At 32.3% G+C, this 19,004-nt stretch overlaps 1 long non-coding RNA gene and 1 pseudogene across 2 annotated transcripts; both read right to left on the bottom strand.

Annotated features, from left to right (window-relative positions):
• Nucleotides 1-1,689: 1,689 nt before the first annotated feature.
• Nucleotides 1,690-3,647, bottom strand: LOC141668984 (uncharacterized). Of its 2 annotated transcripts, XR_012553298.1 has the most exons (4): nt 3,453-3,647; nt 3,317-3,358; nt 2,651-2,750; nt 1,690-1,872 (listed from the first exon to the last, which is right to left on the bottom strand). It is a non-coding gene; the product is annotated as an uncharacterized LOC141668984 (long non-coding RNA). The 2 variants fall into 2 exon arrangements; XR_012553297.1 differs by having other exon boundaries at nt 3,317-3,643.
• Nucleotides 3,648-7,664: 4,017 nt separating this feature from the next.
• Nucleotides 7,665-19,004, bottom strand: part of LOC141664930 (E3 ubiquitin-protein ligase CSU1-like) — a 45,473-nt pseudogene continuing 34,133 nt past the window's right edge.

Raw genomic sequence — 19,004 nt, 5'->3', positions numbered from 1 at the left:
GGCAAGACTAATGCCCATCCTACTTGTTTGGTTGAGAATAAAAGATGAAGAATGAAAAAAAAGAATATTAATTACTAATTTGTCTCACTTATGAATTGTTAACATTCAGGTTGACCAAGTGGATCTTATATTTAAGGTCAGTGAAATAAATTGGAAAAATATTGGGTAATTAATTAGAGTGCAAGATATATTAAAACTAATGAAAAATGACATGGTGTCTTAAAATATAATAATAAATGAAGTATATTAGGAAAGGTATCATGATGAAAATTAAATTGGCCAATATGAGGGTGTAAATTATTGTCTAATTTAATTAAACTTTTAGTACTATTTTTTATTTATTTTAGAATTATACTTAATAATAAATAATGAAATGTACTATATTTAATAAATTATTTCTATTAGATGAAATTTTAACATTTTATTTTTCTGAGTCAATGTCCGATTAATTCAAATCATTTTTCAAACACTCGATGCCAAGATAGCGATCGAATACATACTTGAACTTATTCACGAACTGATTTTTCATTGGTTGAATAAAACCTACTTTTAAGTCTAGCTCGGGTCAAACTTGGTCCAAATTGAATTAAAAATTAAAAAGTCTAAAAATAAATAAATGGTAAAATAATATTGAACAAATATATTTATTTAATTATTTAAAAGTATTACAAAATTTATTCATTCACCTCACTATGTAATCTATTCATGCCCAATTTCATTAAAAATTAAAGATTTTCATCTTCGAAATGTCTTATAATAAATATTTTTACCATTATCTATGAGATGTATACAATAACTAGAATTTTTTGTCCGACGCGCTTGGGCTTTGTAAATTAAAACTTTATCTTATTATTTAAATTTATTTGTTAATATAATTTTTGATTTTCTTTACTTTTTTATATGAGTAACAAATTATTTTAATAATATATTGAAAACTAATTTTTATTGACGTATATTAATAATGTATCTCTATTAACTTAAATTCTCTATTGACTAATTTTATTAATTATCAAATTTTGGTCAAAGTGGCACAGTTTAACACTAATTTACATTATTAATTTACTTCAGTTAGAAAAAATCTCAAATGATCAACTAAATTTCCTTTATTTCACTTGAATTTTCATATCTCAAAACCACGAAGATTCAATATTTTATTTTCTTTGAGTGTATCTAAAAATTTAGCAGTTTATTAAAATATATTCATAATTGATATTCTCTTAAAAAAGAATATGAAATTTATATCTTCTCCAAATTATGTTTTTAAAAGTATTCATAGATAAAAACATGCTTATGAAATTTATATTTTATTAATATGAGAAATTTACTTGAAATTGCACAAATTTAAGCAAATAAAAAAATGTTCTATTTGATAATTGCAGGGCAAGTACATAAAATTCTATTAATTATCAAATATTATTTGAGATCAAGTTAGTATTCTACCACTTGATCACTAAAATAATATAACAAAATTGTGAAAACCTCTGAGCAAAATAATGATCAAAGATAACTATTTTATCTTCGTAGTATATTTACAATCACTAAGTAAGTATATAAAGTAAGTATATAGAACTAAAAGATACACAGTGAGAAGAAATACAGGAGAATAAAATACATGAAAGTCACTTGTAAATATTAAATAATGTCTAAAACCATAACATACCGACCAAAATGTCCACAGACACAAAAATATAACAAATAGACTAGGTTCAAATAAATCCTTCCTGATTTACAGACGTTTAGTTATTTGAATGAAAAACATACTCTAAAATACAATAATTTATGACACTTCTTCAACTCTCAGTTGCAGAACAGAACACTACTGCTTCTCAGTACTTCTTCATCCTCAAACCCTGGATTGTCGTCAAGACAGGTCTGAAACTTTCATATGCTATACATCAGAAAATTTGGAATTAGGAATTAGTGTGCTAAAACATACATATATCAACTCTGAGGCCCTTGTAACCTGCTACATGAAACACTTGATAATCATAATAGCATAACTATATTTCCATCCTCGTGTTGTTTAAAGGTCGTGTTTGTGATATAATTAGTCCATATATTGTTGGCTAGGTCACGGTTTAAACCACGTACATCAATATTTTTTTAGACTGTGTCCATGAGGCTTTGTACAGAACTAATATAGACTGGTATAGACTGGTGGGCTAGTAAAATGGCATGATAGATTGTAAACACTTTTCACACATAACTAATGATTTTTTCATTAACATTTGAAAATATCTAACTGCTTTTACAGAAGAAAAAACAATATCTTGAAATGTATACCTTTCGTCTCACTTATGATCACTCGAGCCTCTAATTTTCTCAGCTTTGTAATTTTATCTTTTCTTATTAAATTTGACACATCTAAAACTCTATCGTAAAGTCTTTGAAGTTATTATGTATTTATCCAGTTTAGATATATATGTAAACTATCTCAAATAATGCTTCTTTAAAGTTATATTTCGAAAAAGTTTAATATGTTTCGGCTAACGACCATCCACATGACTATAATGCTCATGTCAAGAGAAGTACTTGTAGATATCTTAAAAAATAATATGTAAACATTTCACATGATCAGCCAATTAACGTCAACCCCAAAATTTTTTAACTATGAGAATATTTTATAAGAAGTGTTGATAAAATAACAAACCTCTGTAATCTGATATAAAGTTTTGTGAGTTCATGTACAGCGACTCTTGATGAGGTTTTCTTCGACGACGATTGTGAGCTTATGACCATCAAAACGTTTCCTGCAAAACATTTACAATTTACCTAAAATGTAATTTGTCACACAAATTGTCACATAACTCATTTAAAACCAAAAATAATATAAGAATACAAAAATTGGCATATAACTCGTTTACACAAAAAGATAAACATACAATCTGCAGGGTTTAAACAAAAAATCATATAAAATCTCTCTCACAACTTTCATCAAACAGTTAGGGGGTGGGATAAACCGTCTTGAAAGAATCATTTCATTCATGCTTCCTCACACTGAATGAATTTCAAAATTATGATATAAATGAAAATAATGACTCTAGATGCCCTCATCGTACCTGATAAACATGATGAAATCTCGCATGCAACTTGAAATGAGATGAAACATAACATTAAATGATAATAGAAAAATCATGTCATATCAACATACAGTGTAGAAAATATAATATGTATATGTATCAAAATATACAACTCCGCCCTTACTTCAGTCAAGCTTAATATTTTGAATTTGACGCATCAACACTTACAAAATACAATCAACATACATGAACAAAAAAATTATATAGGACAACTACTTACTGTGTAGACTACAGACCTTATTTCATTGAATTATTAGCAACAAAGGTTAATCTTGAACCTGCAAATCAAAGTTAAATAGGATCAACAAAAGATGTAAATGCAATTAAACAGAAATATATATAATGATACTGGATCTATGAAATCGGAGTTACAAAAGAGAGAAACAATATTCGAAATATGTATGGTGATTTTGAATCTCCAATAATGATAGAGAGAAATAAGAAATCGTGTATTTGAAATTTGAAATTGGGAGACTGGTTTTTGAAACTTGATATAATTTGATTTGGTCAACTGATATGTGTGTATATGTATGTATATAATCACGTGGAGCCGTGGAGGTGGAGGAGCTAATATGCCAAAAGTAGGTGAACTGTAAAACGTTTATAAAAATTATTTGTTTGAATTCAATGGCATTTGATGTAATTAAGTAGCAAGTTTTAGGGTAGGGGTGTAAAAACAGTATTCAATTGAGTAATATATATTATTCCGATTAATTTATCTTTAAAGTAATATCTAATTTTGTATTAGTTTTAAAAGTTAACTTTTTAATATATCTAATTTTTGATCCGAGTACTCATCCCGAGTACTCCGAATTAAACTTAATATGATTGACTCGATAAATTCACTAAGTCAAACTCAATTACTTTAAATTATGATTTTAAAAAACAAAGCCAAATAAAGTATAAAGAAATATTTAATATTATAAGAAAATATAAATTATAACAATTAACAAAAAAAATTACGTATATGTGTGTTTGTGTTTCTTTTTGCTTAAATAACAAGCAGTGCTATTTTAATTTTTTATAGTAAAACTATAAAATCTAAACTAAAAAAATAGAGTCATATAAATAATATAAATCAACATTTTATTCACTCAAAAATATTTAAGATTATAAAAGAAGAATTTGATAAAAAGATAGAATGTGACTTATCTGATAAGAATTTCAAAGTGAACTAAAAAATTATATAACACATGTGGTAGTGACAAGAAATATGTAAGTACGAGATTTAAGGTTCGATTCATATTTAATACACTTATAGTACTTACTTTATAGTACTTACTTTTTAAAAATATTGTGTAAAAATGATATTTTTATAATTTTTCAATATAAAATGGCAAAATCGTGATTTCACGGGTATTAAAATGGCTATTTTTGCCATAGTGTTTTCATTTAATATATAGTAATAGACTAGAGTAAAACCTTGTGTAAGGCACGGGTCTACTTATAAACAAAAATAATTTCTCGAATGAACCTATATATGTATTAAAATAATTTTGTAATTAAAACACAATAAAGGAAAATATTTCAAATTTATTTTAATTTTTTACAGTAATGTTTCAAACAATTTTTTTTTATTTTGATATGAACATGAACTTATGTAAACTTATATGATTTTTATGAAATGTTAGTTATTTTTTAGATATAAAATTGGGTATATATCGAGGATTATAGGGTGAACATATGTTTCAATCAATTAGTATTATGGAAATATCAATTTTGGGGTTTTTCTACATTTTCTTTTTATGCATAAAATCTATAGTTACATATGTAAGTCAAATATAATATGTATGAATTTATAAATAATCTTTGTTCCGCACGATCAACCATAATTTAAAATTAAATATTATTTTTAATATATTTTATCACATGATAACCAAATATGTTTAACTAATTTAATGAAATTATTAAATAAATATTAATAATTGATTTCAGATAGTTTTCGAGTAATTATTCAATCAATCTCCAATTATCTTATTAATCCATTAACGATGTTTGCACAAATTAACTATGATCCCCGTTTTCTATGATATCACGTATTTTAACAATTTTAAATTAAAATTGTAAGTGTTTTGTAAATGTAATGTGTGATTGATTAATTTATAATTACATAAATATATATTGGGTGTCCACGGATTTGTCGGATTGAAAGCGTTTTTACAATAAGACCTAATTAAAAAATTACTAAAAATATATATATGCTTATTTTTCGAGTAAGTGTTGCCCAATATGATTTAATTTAAAAAGTAATTTCTAAAATTTGATTTTAAGATACTTGTGCATGCAAATATATATCTTACCAAATAAATTATAAGAAAACTAAACCGAAAATTAATCGAATATTGGGTACTTACGAATATTGATAATAAATTTTATTTGTATTCAAAATAAATGTTTAACATTGGTAGTTGATAGTCCTATTTTGAGTTTAAGTTGCTGTGTTCGATTGTCAACAAACTTATATTTTTCTAAATTAATTTTTTAATGTTTTTTTTTGTAATTATTGGATGAATAAGGGTACTTTAATAAATTGATATCTATTAAAATGAAATTTTTTGCCTTTATTTCCTAATTTAAAATGTAGTAATAGACAAGTTAATAGATAGATAATAAAGTAATAGAAAAATTGTCAGATAAATATAATAATAAATAAATAATAGAAGTAATAGAGCAATCATCGGATTGATAAAATGATAAACAGATGATAGAAATAATGGAAGAATGGTCGTAAAAAGAAGTTGTACTCCCCTAATCACATATGGGAAGCATTTTAAGTTTTAAAGGCTCCCCCCTCTGGTATACTTCTAAAAGTTATTTTAATTTTTTCTTCTGTTTAGAAATTAAGTGTATAAAGTTTAATTTATAAAAAGAATTAAAAATAAATTATAAAAATATACTTTATATTTAATTTAAAATTTGTGTCAAGCAATAAAAAAATTGTATACAAATAAATGAAATAGAGGGAGTATTAGATATTTGCAAATGACATAGATATGGTCTTATGTGTCGTGTACAAATAATTTGTTTATTGCGTATTTTCATGTGAGAAACTTTAAGTATGAAGCCGAACTGAATCTGCATTTGTATAATAATTTGATAATATTAACCCATAACTAATATAATCGTATTTATTTATTTAGTACACAAAATTACACATATGTATAAACCTGCTTACAAAGTAAGAAGCAAATAATTAGTATTTGAATGTAAAAATTTGGTAAACGAACACAAAAATATATAAATATAATTACTATGGGATTTGTTTTTCCAATATAGGTACACTAGACATAACGAAAATAAACAAAATAAATAAATAAATTTTTAAGATATATAATTTTTAAAATATAATTTATATATCTTTTTTATAATGTAAATACCAAATACGAATAACTTAGCGTGTGTAAGTTATATATTTATTTCGGTATATAACATTTTAATGGTAAAATATATTTATACTATTTATTTTTGGATTCCCTGTTGCAAAATGAACTCCTTGTATTTATTATATCTATTTATTTATTTTCAAATCAAAAGTCGTTGAAACTTGAAATTTACGTCTTAAATTTCATGGTGATATTGAACGCTTTGTACTTATTGTACTAGTAAGGACATTTTCAACTATTTTATATATTCTGTATTCGATAATTCGTTGTTTACTGACCATTTAATAATTTAGTGTATTTATTAACAATTGATATTTATTTATTCATTAAAAAAACATTTTATATTTATTTTTTTCGTAATACGTAAACTGAATGAACGCTTAGTTATTTGAAAAAAAGGAGTATTTTATTTAACTATCACGAAATCTTGATATACACACTAAAGAAAATGTGCTGATTAATTTAAGATAGCATGAGATCCATGACCATAGCGTTATGGGAGAAAATGAGTAGACGCGGATAAGAAAGGTCCATGCTGTAACCCAGAAGGTAACAACTAACTACACAGGTACTAGTGCTGCCTGGGTCGCGGTGTGTGACTTGAGTATACCTAGTGTGACTGTGGGAGTATAGCTAGTGTAGTTCGTTCGATTTTAATTATACTGGGTAATTACCTATATGAAAGTTTATCAAAAAGATAAATTTTTATAGAATTATTTATGATTTTATCAATTTCTGAAAAAAATTATAAAAATATAATTCTTTTCTAAAAATATTGTAAAATACGATGTTATATAACTGATTGTATTTAGTTTGAATTTTGATAACATATTTTTTCGCAATTTTTTTTTTTAATTTAAATTGCAAATGTAGTTGCAAAATGATTTTAAAATTATAAACGTATTTTTACAAATATTTTTAAAAAGTAATATTATTTTTACAAACAAAATTTAAGACTTGGTTATTAATTATTAGAAAACCTTTATAATTTTTGTAACAATTATTATCATGATCATCACCATCCCATCATCATTATATTCACACAAAATATTAATTAAGAGGACAAATAAAAATATTGATGTTTTCAACCTATTTTGATCTAGGAAAATAAATTGGATGAACTGAATTATAGTTGAAGTTTAGTAAACTTGTGATGTTGATGACTGTACTTGTAGATCAAATGGATGGATTAATGTAAACTTCATGCAACCAATGTTTATAATTTTTAGCAACAACATTTCTCAATAATGTAAGATGAATACGATCAGATCAAATCTTCATTGTCCTTAGCCGCTTCCCAAATGCTTGAAGTCTTCCGCTTCAAGATTATCTCCATGAGTAGAGAACCATATTCCGCCTTTTTTATCAAGCGCACCACAGTCCTTTGCTTGCATGCATCTTTTGTTACAAACCAAACAGACCTTGTCCACAGCCTTGAACTTATCAGCGTATTTCTTTCAGAATACGTGTCCACAAGAGCGCAATTGTGTTGATCATTGTGACCTTGCAGCTGGGACAGATATAGGACTTGTCAACACATGTGGCTTTCTTTTTATTGGTCGTGTTCTCTGTGAAATGAACGGGGAAGAGGGGCTTCATCTTGAGTTTTTCATTGCCTTTTGGACAAGTAGTACATGTACATGGTGCTTCTAACTTTGAAGGAGCTTCCGGTGTTGCAGAGGGAAGCCAGAATACTTTCATTGTTCTCAGTGCTTCCTCTTCATATAATGTGGCTTTAACACTATTGGCCCCATGGAACCCATTTTTGTCTCTCTAATAATTCTTATCACTGTACTGGGGTAATGCACCATGGTCTTTTTGAAACGCTAATTTCTCCTCTTCATCTTCCTTACCTTATCTTGCCTCTGCTGCATAGCATGAGCTGCCAGCTTCCTACCAGGCAATAAAAAACAGAACCTTCAGCGTTCATTCGAAAAAAGAATTGCAAACTACACATACAACACAATGCACATATATTGTCGAATCAAGATTTATGAATCATAGATGGTAAAAAGTAATCTTTTGGCCGTATCTTTTAGGAAGAATGCTTAGAAATTTAATTCACATTTTGATATTAAGAACCAAGACATACACCTATACAAATATCTATAATACAACTGCAAATATTTCTAGGTCTTGCAGTCTTGTAATTGTTTGCATTGAATTCAATTTGGAATTTCGCTAACCAGTCCCAGAACAGTTCATATATAAATGTTTGAGTTCCAAATGATACAGTATTAATGAAACCTAAAAAATCAGAGTCAAATTCAGACACTCTACGTAGTTCAATAACACATGCCAATCCGTCTCAGACAATTGTCAAGTTCGACTTGCCAGCTAAACCACGTTCTGAGTTCAAAACTTTATGTCTAGCTTCATTTGGTGCTTGACATAATTTTCTTATATTCATTTGCACATCTCAATTATTTAAGCTGTACTCCAGAGTTTGAAAATAGAGAGGAGAGAAGAGAAGAGGATGGAAAACTTTAAAATTTTTCTTACCAAACATGCTCCCGAGTTTTTTGGGTAGAGAAGAGAAAAAATGGGTAGTGAAAATTTCCTATAACTTTCTCCCAAAACTTTCTTCCCAAAAATGGGAAGATTTTAAAAATATTCTCTCACATTACCTTCTTTTTTTGTCACTTTTCTCATTTTTTATAAAAATATTTATTTTCTTCAATTATTTCTTTTCTCTTCTTTTCTTCTCCCATATTTTCACTTCTCTTCTCTCCCAACAAATCTCGAGAGCAGAGCATTAGTTCTGCACCAGTACTTCACATTTAACACCATATTTGGGCTTAACTCTACTTACAACTACAAGACAGGTAGCTAGTCAATCAGCTGATTAGTTATATATTCAAAGAACCACTACTTCGAAAACACCATCAAAAACATTAATAATAGCCTTTAACATCTCTAAATTAGTATTTCCTAAAATACACAAGCAATTGCATATAAGAATAACTTCGACATTTAATTAGCAATTGTAATTTGTATTTGAACGAGAAACTTAGGTGCTGTCTAGATCATATATTACAATCCGATTAACAAAAATAGGAATGCTATCCTAATAAATTTTTATATCATTATCTCATTTTATCCTCATTAACCCGATTGAAATTTTATAATTCAAACTATGAATTGATATACTAAATGAGCAATATGCAAACTTGGAAGTGAGAAATAAACATCAAAGTCAAGACGATATAATATTCATTCATGCTGGTAAATACAGATCTACTCCCTCTACATAGAAGATGAGGAGAGACGTTGGAATATTATAACAACCAAAAACTAGTAAATGTCCTTTGTAACCTTATACAGGATAGAAATAGATAAAAGTATCTAACGAGAGAAATAGATGGCCCTGCATATAGAGACAAAGACTATACAAAGGTGGCAAGAATAGATATCCTTCTTCACTCCCTCTCAAGCGGAGCTGAGGTGTTGGCAGCAGCTCCAAGCTTGTCCAAAAGAAAGTAGTGTTGCTTGACTGATAACGGCTTTGTAAGGAGATCTGCCTGTTGAGATTGTGAAGGGAAATGAGTAGTTTTAATGACACCAGATTTGACTTTGTCTCGCATGAAGTGGCAATCGACTTGATATGTTTGGTGCGTTCATGCATAACCGGGTTTGCTGCAATAGACAAGGCTGCTTGGTTATCATAATTCAAGGTTGCAGGAGGGATATTAGACAGACCCGTGTCTTTTAGAAGAGCCTTGAAATAAATGATACTCTGCTTCGACGGTTGAACGAGCCACTACGTTTTGTTTTTGGACTTCCAACTAACAGGAGAGTCATCGAGGAGAAGACATAAGCCAGATGTGGACCTGCGAGTCACTGGACAGTTGGCCCAATTATTGTCCGAGTATGCTTGAATAGAAAATTGAGGATGCAGAAGCCAGCAAAATGCCTTGAGTAGGGTTACTCACAAGGTAACGAAGTAGCTTCTTAGCAGCATCCATGTGTGCATCTGTTGGCTAATGCATATATTGGCTTAACACATGAACTGGGAAGGTGATGTCGGGCCTTGTAACCATCAAATTAATCAATTTCCAGTCAAGCGTTGATATTTATGAGGATCAGTGAAAGGTGTTTCAGTCATTGGAGTTAGTTTCAGATGAGAATCCATGGGCAACTTGAGTGGACTAGCTGAAGACATACCAAACTCATGTAGAAGTTCGAGAGTATATCTCTTTTGTGAGATGAAGAACCCAGTGTCTGGTCTGCTAACCCCAAGACCTATAAAACAATTGACTAGGCCTAGATCTTTCATGTGAAAGCTCTCTACTAACATATGTTTGAGATAGGCTATTTCATCAACTGTTGCCAGAGATAAGAAGGTCGTCCACATAAACTAACACAAGAGTAATTGAATCACCTCGAACCTTTGTGAATAGACTATAATCCGTTTAGGATTGAGTGAAGCTCAGTGTTAGCAAGGTCTCGGTCAGCTTGTTGAACCATTGCCTAGGCGCTTGTCGCAAGCCATACAAAGACATGTCAGTTGAATTGTAAAAACTGCAGTAGTAGTGGCAGAATCTGCAGAAATTCGAGATCCCATGCCTGTATAGCCTTGTGGGAGTTTCATATAAACTACTTCATCCAAGTCTCCATGTAAGAAAGCGTTGGACACATCCATATGCACAGTGGTCCAATTTTGGATAGCAGCCACAGCCAAGAGTGTTCGAACTGTTGTGAGTTTGGCTACTGGGTTCTCAACATAATCAATATCATAGGTTTTTTGCAACCGAGCATGATAAGACGCGATTTGTAACGTTCAATCGAACCATCTGGGTTATATTTGGTTTTAAATAAACCATTTACAACCAATGGGCTTTTTACCAGGTGGCAAGATAGTGATTCTCCGAGTATTATTATCTTCAAGTGCAGAGAGCTCAGAGTTCATGGCATCAATCTAACGAGCATGTTGAATGCCTGTTTAAAGCTGATGGGATCGGTGTTAAAGCTGAATTGAGCAGAGAAACAGCAGGAGTCTTGGGGCATGGGAAAGTCAACCACCTGAACTATGTTAAAGTAGGCCTGGATATTATGAACATAATTCTCTAAGTAGGCTGGCTTTTTCGAAACTCTAGTGGAATGACATAAAGTAGGATGTACAGGTGAAGTATTCCTAGTTGCATCATTGTCGGTATGAGGTGTAGGATGTTCATTGATAAAGACATCTTCACAGTTAACTGGTACTATAGTGCTCAAGGGCATAGCAATAGGAGTAGGCATCATATAGACTTATAAGCTGGACTTGTTTAGAGGAAATATTTGCTCGTGGAAAATAACATCACGAGATATAAATGTTTGTTTAGTCATTAAATTCAGCAGTCTATACCCTTTTGAGTGCATGGGTAGCCAACAAATACACGCGGGACCCCTCGTGGCCCAAACTTATCTCCGTAATATGATGGGTTTGTGGCAAAAGCCAGGCACCCAAATGTCTTCACTTCACTATAATCCACTGGCTCATCAAACGAGGTTTCATATGGCATTTTATTACCCAACACTGATGTGGGCAAGCGATTTATGATGTAAACTGCAGTCATTATGCATTCCCCCTGAAAATCCAGAGGTAGAGATGCTTGAAACCTGAGATATCTTGACACCTCCATTATGTAATGATGATGCCTTTCTACCCTAGCATTCTATTGTGGGCGATTAACACACGAAGTTTGGTGTTGAATTCCATTTTCTGCATAGAACTTTCTACACCCTGCATCACTGAACTCGGGGGCATTATCATACCTGATAGTTTGCATTTTTGCTTTGAAATGAGTATCAACATATTTGCAGAAGGCTTTCATAGTCATTAGATAGCTAGATTTATTCTGAAGAAGGTACACCCATGTTACTCGAGCATGATCATCAATTATGGTCAGAAAGAATTTATATTTACCCCTTGTAGTAACTTTGTATGGCCCCCCAAGTGTCTACATGTATCAGTGCAAAACATTCTGCAGCATGTGACTTGCTCAAATCAAATGACAGCCTAGTGAATTTGGACATTGGGCATGTAACACACACTTTATCTGCAGGCTGATGAAGTGACTGTAGGTGTGGTATAAATTTGAGCTTGCTCATAGGCGCATGATCCAGTCTATTATGCCAAAGAGTGTAGTCATTATGTTAGATATATTTGATAATGTCATGGCTAATATGTTTTATGTTTAGCTTTCAGATCTTACGTGAACAGGATAAATCAGTACTTAACTGTTGATCAGTACTTATACTGGAAGTCAGGACTTAAGGATATCAGTACTTATATTATCAGGAGATAATCATCAGAAGATAGATATCAGAACTTAAGTGCTGAAGGACAATCAGATAAGGACAGTAGCTGATTAAAGGAAAGAAGATCGAGATAAACATAAGAAGAGATATGCATGAAGAAGGAATTTCGTGAAGAATGGAATACTTGGAAGAAAAGATATCTGATTGATACATTTTAGGAAGCAGAATTATATTCCATATCAATTAGCGATTATCTTGTAACTGTGTAGTATATAAACACAGACATAGGATTTACACTATAAGTGTTATCATTATTAGAAAAGATTATTCATTGTAACCCTAGCAGCTCTCGTGATATTTGTTCATCACTGAGAGGTAATAGTTCCATACTGTAACAGAGTTTATTGTTTCAATAAAGTTTGTTTTCTGTTACTTAAGTTCTTAAAGTTCGATTTGAGTGTACTATACACTGTATTCACCCCCTCTACAGTGTGTGTGTGACCTAACAATTGGTATCAGAGCCTATCTGTTAACTTACATACAGTTAAAGATCCAAACACAATCATGTCGGACACAGAAACTCCAACTAAGCCTACCACAACTGAGGAACCACCAAAGACACAAATTCAGAGTCGGTATGAGACCATCAGAGTCCCCATACTGAGACCATCTGAATATCCCATATGGAAGGTAAGGATGACCATGTTCCTGGAAGCAACAGATCCAGAATACCTAGATAGAATCAAGGAAGGTCCTCACAAACCAACCAAACTCGCTGTTGTAGTTGCAGGTGAAGCAGCAATGACCGTACCAAAGGAGAAGAGTGATTATACTGCTGAGGACATAGCATCAATTGCTAAGGATGCTAAGGTACGACACTTACTGCATAGTGCCATTGATAATGTAATGTCAAACAGGGTAATCAACTGCAAGACTGCTAAGGAGATATGGGATGCTCTGGAAACAAGATGTCAGGGAACTGACACAATTAAGAAGAACATGAAGACAATACTCACTCAAGAGTATGAACACTTTGACTCAAAGACTAATGAGTCATTGAATGATTTATATGATAGATTTGTCAAACTTTTGAATGATTTGTCATTGGTTGATAAAGAGTATGATCTTAAAGATTCAAACCTTAAGTTCTTGTTAGCTCTTCCTGAATGCTGGGATTTAAAGGCAACGACAATAAGAGACAACTACAATCTTGATGAAACAACTCTTGACGAAATCTATGGAATGCTCAAGACTCATGAGCTGGAGATGGAACAAAGAAGCAAGAGGAAAGGAGGAAAGTCAAGGACATTTGCTCTTAAGGCTGAAGAAGAATTCCCCAAAGCAGCTTCCTGAAAGAAAGACAAGAGTAAAGCTCTTTTCATAAAGTCTGATACTGAGTCATCAAGTTCTGAGAGTGATGATGACTCAGATTCTAAAAGCTTGCCTGAGACTGATGCTGATGAAGAGATGATGAAGCTGTGTGCTCTTATGGTGAAAGGAATCACCAAGATTGCATACAGGAAGTTCAGGAAGGGAAAGAAGTTTTCCAAAAAAAGCATAAGTTCTGATAAGAAGAATTTCAGAAGATCTGAAGGCAGAGGAGAAAAGTCTGACAGAGGAGATTACACCAATGTTAAATGCTATAACTGTGGTGAGAAAGGCCACATATCTCCTGACTGCAAGAAGGTAAAGGGTGACAGAGGCAAGGCTCTTGTCACAAAGCAGAAAAGCAGGACAGACACTTCAGACTCTGAAAGTGAGGAGAACTATGCATTGATGGCAAATGCTGATAAAGAAAGTGCTGAGAGCAGTTTTGAAGCTGCTGAAACAAAGGTACCTCAGACTACTTATGCTTTTCATACTGATGATATTAATGAGTTGAGAAGATATCTTAAAACCATGTTTGTTAGTTATAGAGATCAAACCTTAACATGTGAAAGATTAACTTCTGAAAATCTTGCTTTTAAGAAAAGAAATGATTTCTTAGAAAAAGAGTTAGTTATATTCCATCAAACTCAGAAAGATAGAGATGATGCTTTTTATGTTAGGGATGAAGTGCTAAAAATGAATAAATCTCTAAAAACTGAGTTAGAAAAGGAAAGAGAGATAATCAGGACTTGGACTAACTCTGGCAGAACAACTCAAAATTTGCTAAGTAGTGAAAATTGGAAAGAGGGCTTAGGTTATGGAGAGAATAAGAATGATAAAGGAACTGAAGAAATTAAGCCTGTTGTTAAGCAAAAGCCAAAGTTAAAACCTGTTAAGTTTGTAACTGTAAAGTCTGATAATGAGAAATCAGAAGTTAAAGAGGAATTAACTTCTGACAAACTAAAACAGGAAAAGACAGCTGAAGTAAACATAGGCTTAATGACAAAGAAGCAGCTTAAGCATAAGCTAAAAGATGTCAAGAATGCAAACAAGGTAAAATCACCTAGGAAAAATAGGAATGGAAAGGAAGGTGTGAATAAAAGCAATGATTATAAACCTGTTCCTGGTGCTCCTAGGAAAACATGTCATAACTGTGGAAGTTCTAACCATCTAGCTTCTTTTTGCAGGAAAAATAAGAATATTAACTCCTTACCTTCAAAATCAGGAGTTAAGAGTCAGTCTGTTAGATACAAACCACAAAATCCTTGTTTTTATTGTGGTAGTTTATGGCATTCCATTTATACTTGTAAGGAATATCATAGTTTGTACTATGATTATTATCAAATAAAACCTTCTTTGAAGAAAGTTTCCATTGTTCCTTCTAGTGTAAATTCTGATTCAAAGTATGATAATGTAAATTCTGATAAGAAAAATGTTAACATAAACTCTGATGCTAAATCCGCTGCAAATGTTAACAAACTTTATAAGGCCAAAGGATCCAAGCAAGTCTGGGTCCTTAAAACTAATAATTAGTGGTCTTTGTGATTGCAGGGCAACAGGAAAAATATTCTAGTTCTGGACAGTGGATGTTCAGGACATATGACTGGAAATAAGGCCCTGCTATCAGACTTTATGGAGAAAGCTGGCCCAAGTGTTTCTTATGGAGATGGCAACAGTGGAAAAATATTGGGATATGGCAATATCAATCTTGGAAATGTCATAATTAAATAAGTAGCTCTGGTCTTAGGACTTAAACACAACCTACTGAGTATAAGTCAAATCTGTGACAGAGGTTATCATGTTGATTTCTTTGAAGAACACTGTGAAGTTGTGAGTAAATCTAAAGGCAAAGTTGTTCTGAAAGGATACAGACGTGGTAACATTTATGAAGCTAAGCTTTCAACAAGTACTGATGGCTCTGAAATCTGTCTGTTAAGTAGAGCATCAATTGAAGAAAGCTGGAATTGGCATAAGAAACTCTCTCATTTAAATTTTAACAATATAAATGAACTGGTCAAGAAAGATCTTGTGAGAGGATTGCCAAACACAGTATTTGCTCCTGATGGTCTTTGTGATTTATGTCAGAAAGCCAAACAAAGAAAATCTTCATTCAAGAGCAAGACTGATTCATCAATTCTTGAGCCTTATCATCTTATACATGTTGATCTATTTGGTCCAGTGAATGTCATGTCTATTGCAAAGAAGAAGTATGCGTTGGTCATAGTGGATGAGTTCACCAGATACACATGGGTGTATTTCTTGCACACAAAAAGTGAAACTGCATCTATCTTGATTGATCATGTCAAACAGCTGGATAAAATGGTCAAAGATTCTGTGAAAATTTTAAGGAGTGATAATGGCACTGAGTTCAAGAATTTAAAAATGGAAGAGTTCTGCAAAAGCCATGGAATAAAGCAGGAATTTTCTGCTCCTGTAACTCCACAGCAAAATGGAGTTGTTGAAAGGAAGAATAGAACTCTCATTGAAGCTGCACGTACAATGCTTGAAGAAGCAAAACTTCCAACCTATTTCTGGGCTGAAGCTGTGCAGACTGCTTGTTTTACTCAAAATGCAACACTCATTAACAAGCATGGAAAAACACCATATGAGATGGTGAAGAAAAAGAAGCCAAATCTGAAATATTTTCATGTATTTGGATGCAAGTGTTTTGTTCTCAAGACTCATCCTGAACAGCTATCAAAGTTTGATCTAAAAGCTGATGAAGGAATCTTTGTTGGATATCCACTTTCCACAAAAGCCTTCAGAGTCTATAATTTGAGAACAAAAGTGGTCATGGAATCTATCAATGTCTCTTTTGATGACAAGAAGATCACTGGTCTTAAAGATTTCGTTGACCATGATCAGCTGAGATTTGAAAATGAAGACTCATATTCTGATACTGAAAATCCTGACTACGTTAAAGGAAGATGCCCCTATGCAGGGGGAGCATACTCAAGATCCTACCACATCTCAAGAAACATCCGAACATGCATCTGGCTCTTCAAGTTCTGATTCGTCAAGTTCTGATAAGCCAAGTTCTGATAGTACTGAAGAATCCAACTCAGAGAGCATAGTTTCAGGGGGAGCATCAGAAAATGAAAATGAAGATAGCATGGATCATGGGGGAGCATCCAGTTCTAGAGAAAACCTTCCGTCTGCAAGGAAGTGGACAAAATCACATACACCTGATTTGATAATTGGAAATCCTTATGCAGGTGTCAGAACTAGAACAGGTACTTCAAATGAGTGTCTTTACAATTCTTTTCTCTCTCAGACTGAGCCAAAGAAAGTGGAAGAAGCTCTTCAAGATGCTGATTGGGTGCAAGCAATGCAGGAAGAGTTGAATGAATTTGAAAGAAACAAAGTCTGGACCCTAGTACCAAGACCAAAGAATAGATCTGTTGTTGGTACAAAGTGGGTATTCAGAAACAAAACTGACAGTGATGGCATAATTACAAGGAATAAGGCAAGGCTGGTTGCAAAAGGATATTCTCAACAGGAGGGAATTGATTATGATGAAACATTTGCACCAGTTGCTAGGTTAGAAGCCATAAGGATATTTTTGGCTTATGCTGCTCACAAAAAGTTTACTGTCTTTCAAATGGATGTGAAAAGTGCTTTTCTCAATGGAGAATTGGAGGAAGAGGTATATGTTGAACAACCTCCAGGTTTTGTAGATACCAAACATCCAGACTATGTCTATAGACTTGACAAAGCACTTTATGGACTTAAGCAAGCTCCTAGAGCATGGTATGAGACTTTAGCTCAGTTCCTTCTGGAAAGTGGATTCAACAGAGGGACAATAGACAAAACACTGTTTTACCTCAACCATGGAAAGGACTTACTTCTGGTCCAGATTTATGTTGATGATATCATTTTTGGATCTACAAATGACAAACTTTGTAAGAAGTTTACCAAACTAATGCAGTCAAGATATCAGATGAGTATGATGGGGGAACTTAGCTATTTTCTGGGCCTTCAAGTCAAGCAGAATGAGGAAGACACTTTTATTTGTCAAACCAAGTACACCAGAAACTTGCTAAAGAAATTTGGAATGCAAGATTGTTCAAGTGCATCCACTCCAATGGCCACTGCAACAAAACTGGATAAGGACACCGGTAAATCAGTAGATATTACTGACTACAGAGGTATGATTGGCTCTCTACTCTATCTAACTGCTAGTAGACCTGATATCATGTATGCTACCTGTCTTTGTGCAAGATTTCAAGCAGATCCAAGAGAACCTCACTTAACAGCTGTAAAAAGAATCTTTAAGTATCTTAAAGGAACCGCTGCTCTGGGATTATGGTATCCTAGAGAATCAGATTTTAAACTAATAGGTTACTCAGATGCAGATTTTGCAGGTTGCAAAATTGACAGGAAAAGCACAAGTGGAAGCTGCCAATTTCTTGGAGGCAGATTGGTTTCTTGGTACAACAAGAAACAAAAGTCAATTTCCACATCAACTGCAGAAGCAGAGTATATTGCTGCAGGAAGCTGTTGTGCACAGATTCTTTGGATGAAGAATCAGTTACTGGATTATGGGTTAACATATTTCAAAATCCCTATTTACTGTGATAATCAAAGTGCTATTACTATGACAGGTAATCCAGTTCAACACTCAATGATAAAGCACATCAGCATCAGGTACCACTTCATCAGGGAACATGTGGATGAAGGTACAGTGGAATTGCATTTTGTTCCCACAGATCAACAATTGGCAAATATCTTCACAAAACCATTATGTGAAGCTACTTTTACAAGATTGGTAAATGAACTTGGAATGGTTTCAGGTTCTTTCTCTAAATCTGCTTAGACTTGTTCTGTGTTATCAGACTTTATGCTCAGTATTTACAGAATTAATCTCATTGTGTATTCTGTGCTTAATTGATAAATGTCTTTAAGTACTGACTGTTGTCTGATATATGTT

This window comes from Apium graveolens, chromosome 6, assembly GCF_009905375.1.
Source record: "Apium graveolens cultivar Ventura chromosome 6, ASM990537v1, whole genome shotgun sequence".
NCBI lineage: Eukaryota > Viridiplantae > Streptophyta > Magnoliopsida > Apiales > Apiaceae > Apium > Apium graveolens.
The sequence above is the reverse complement of the archived record's forward strand: the minus strand, read 5'-3'. Positions and strand labels throughout refer to the sequence as shown.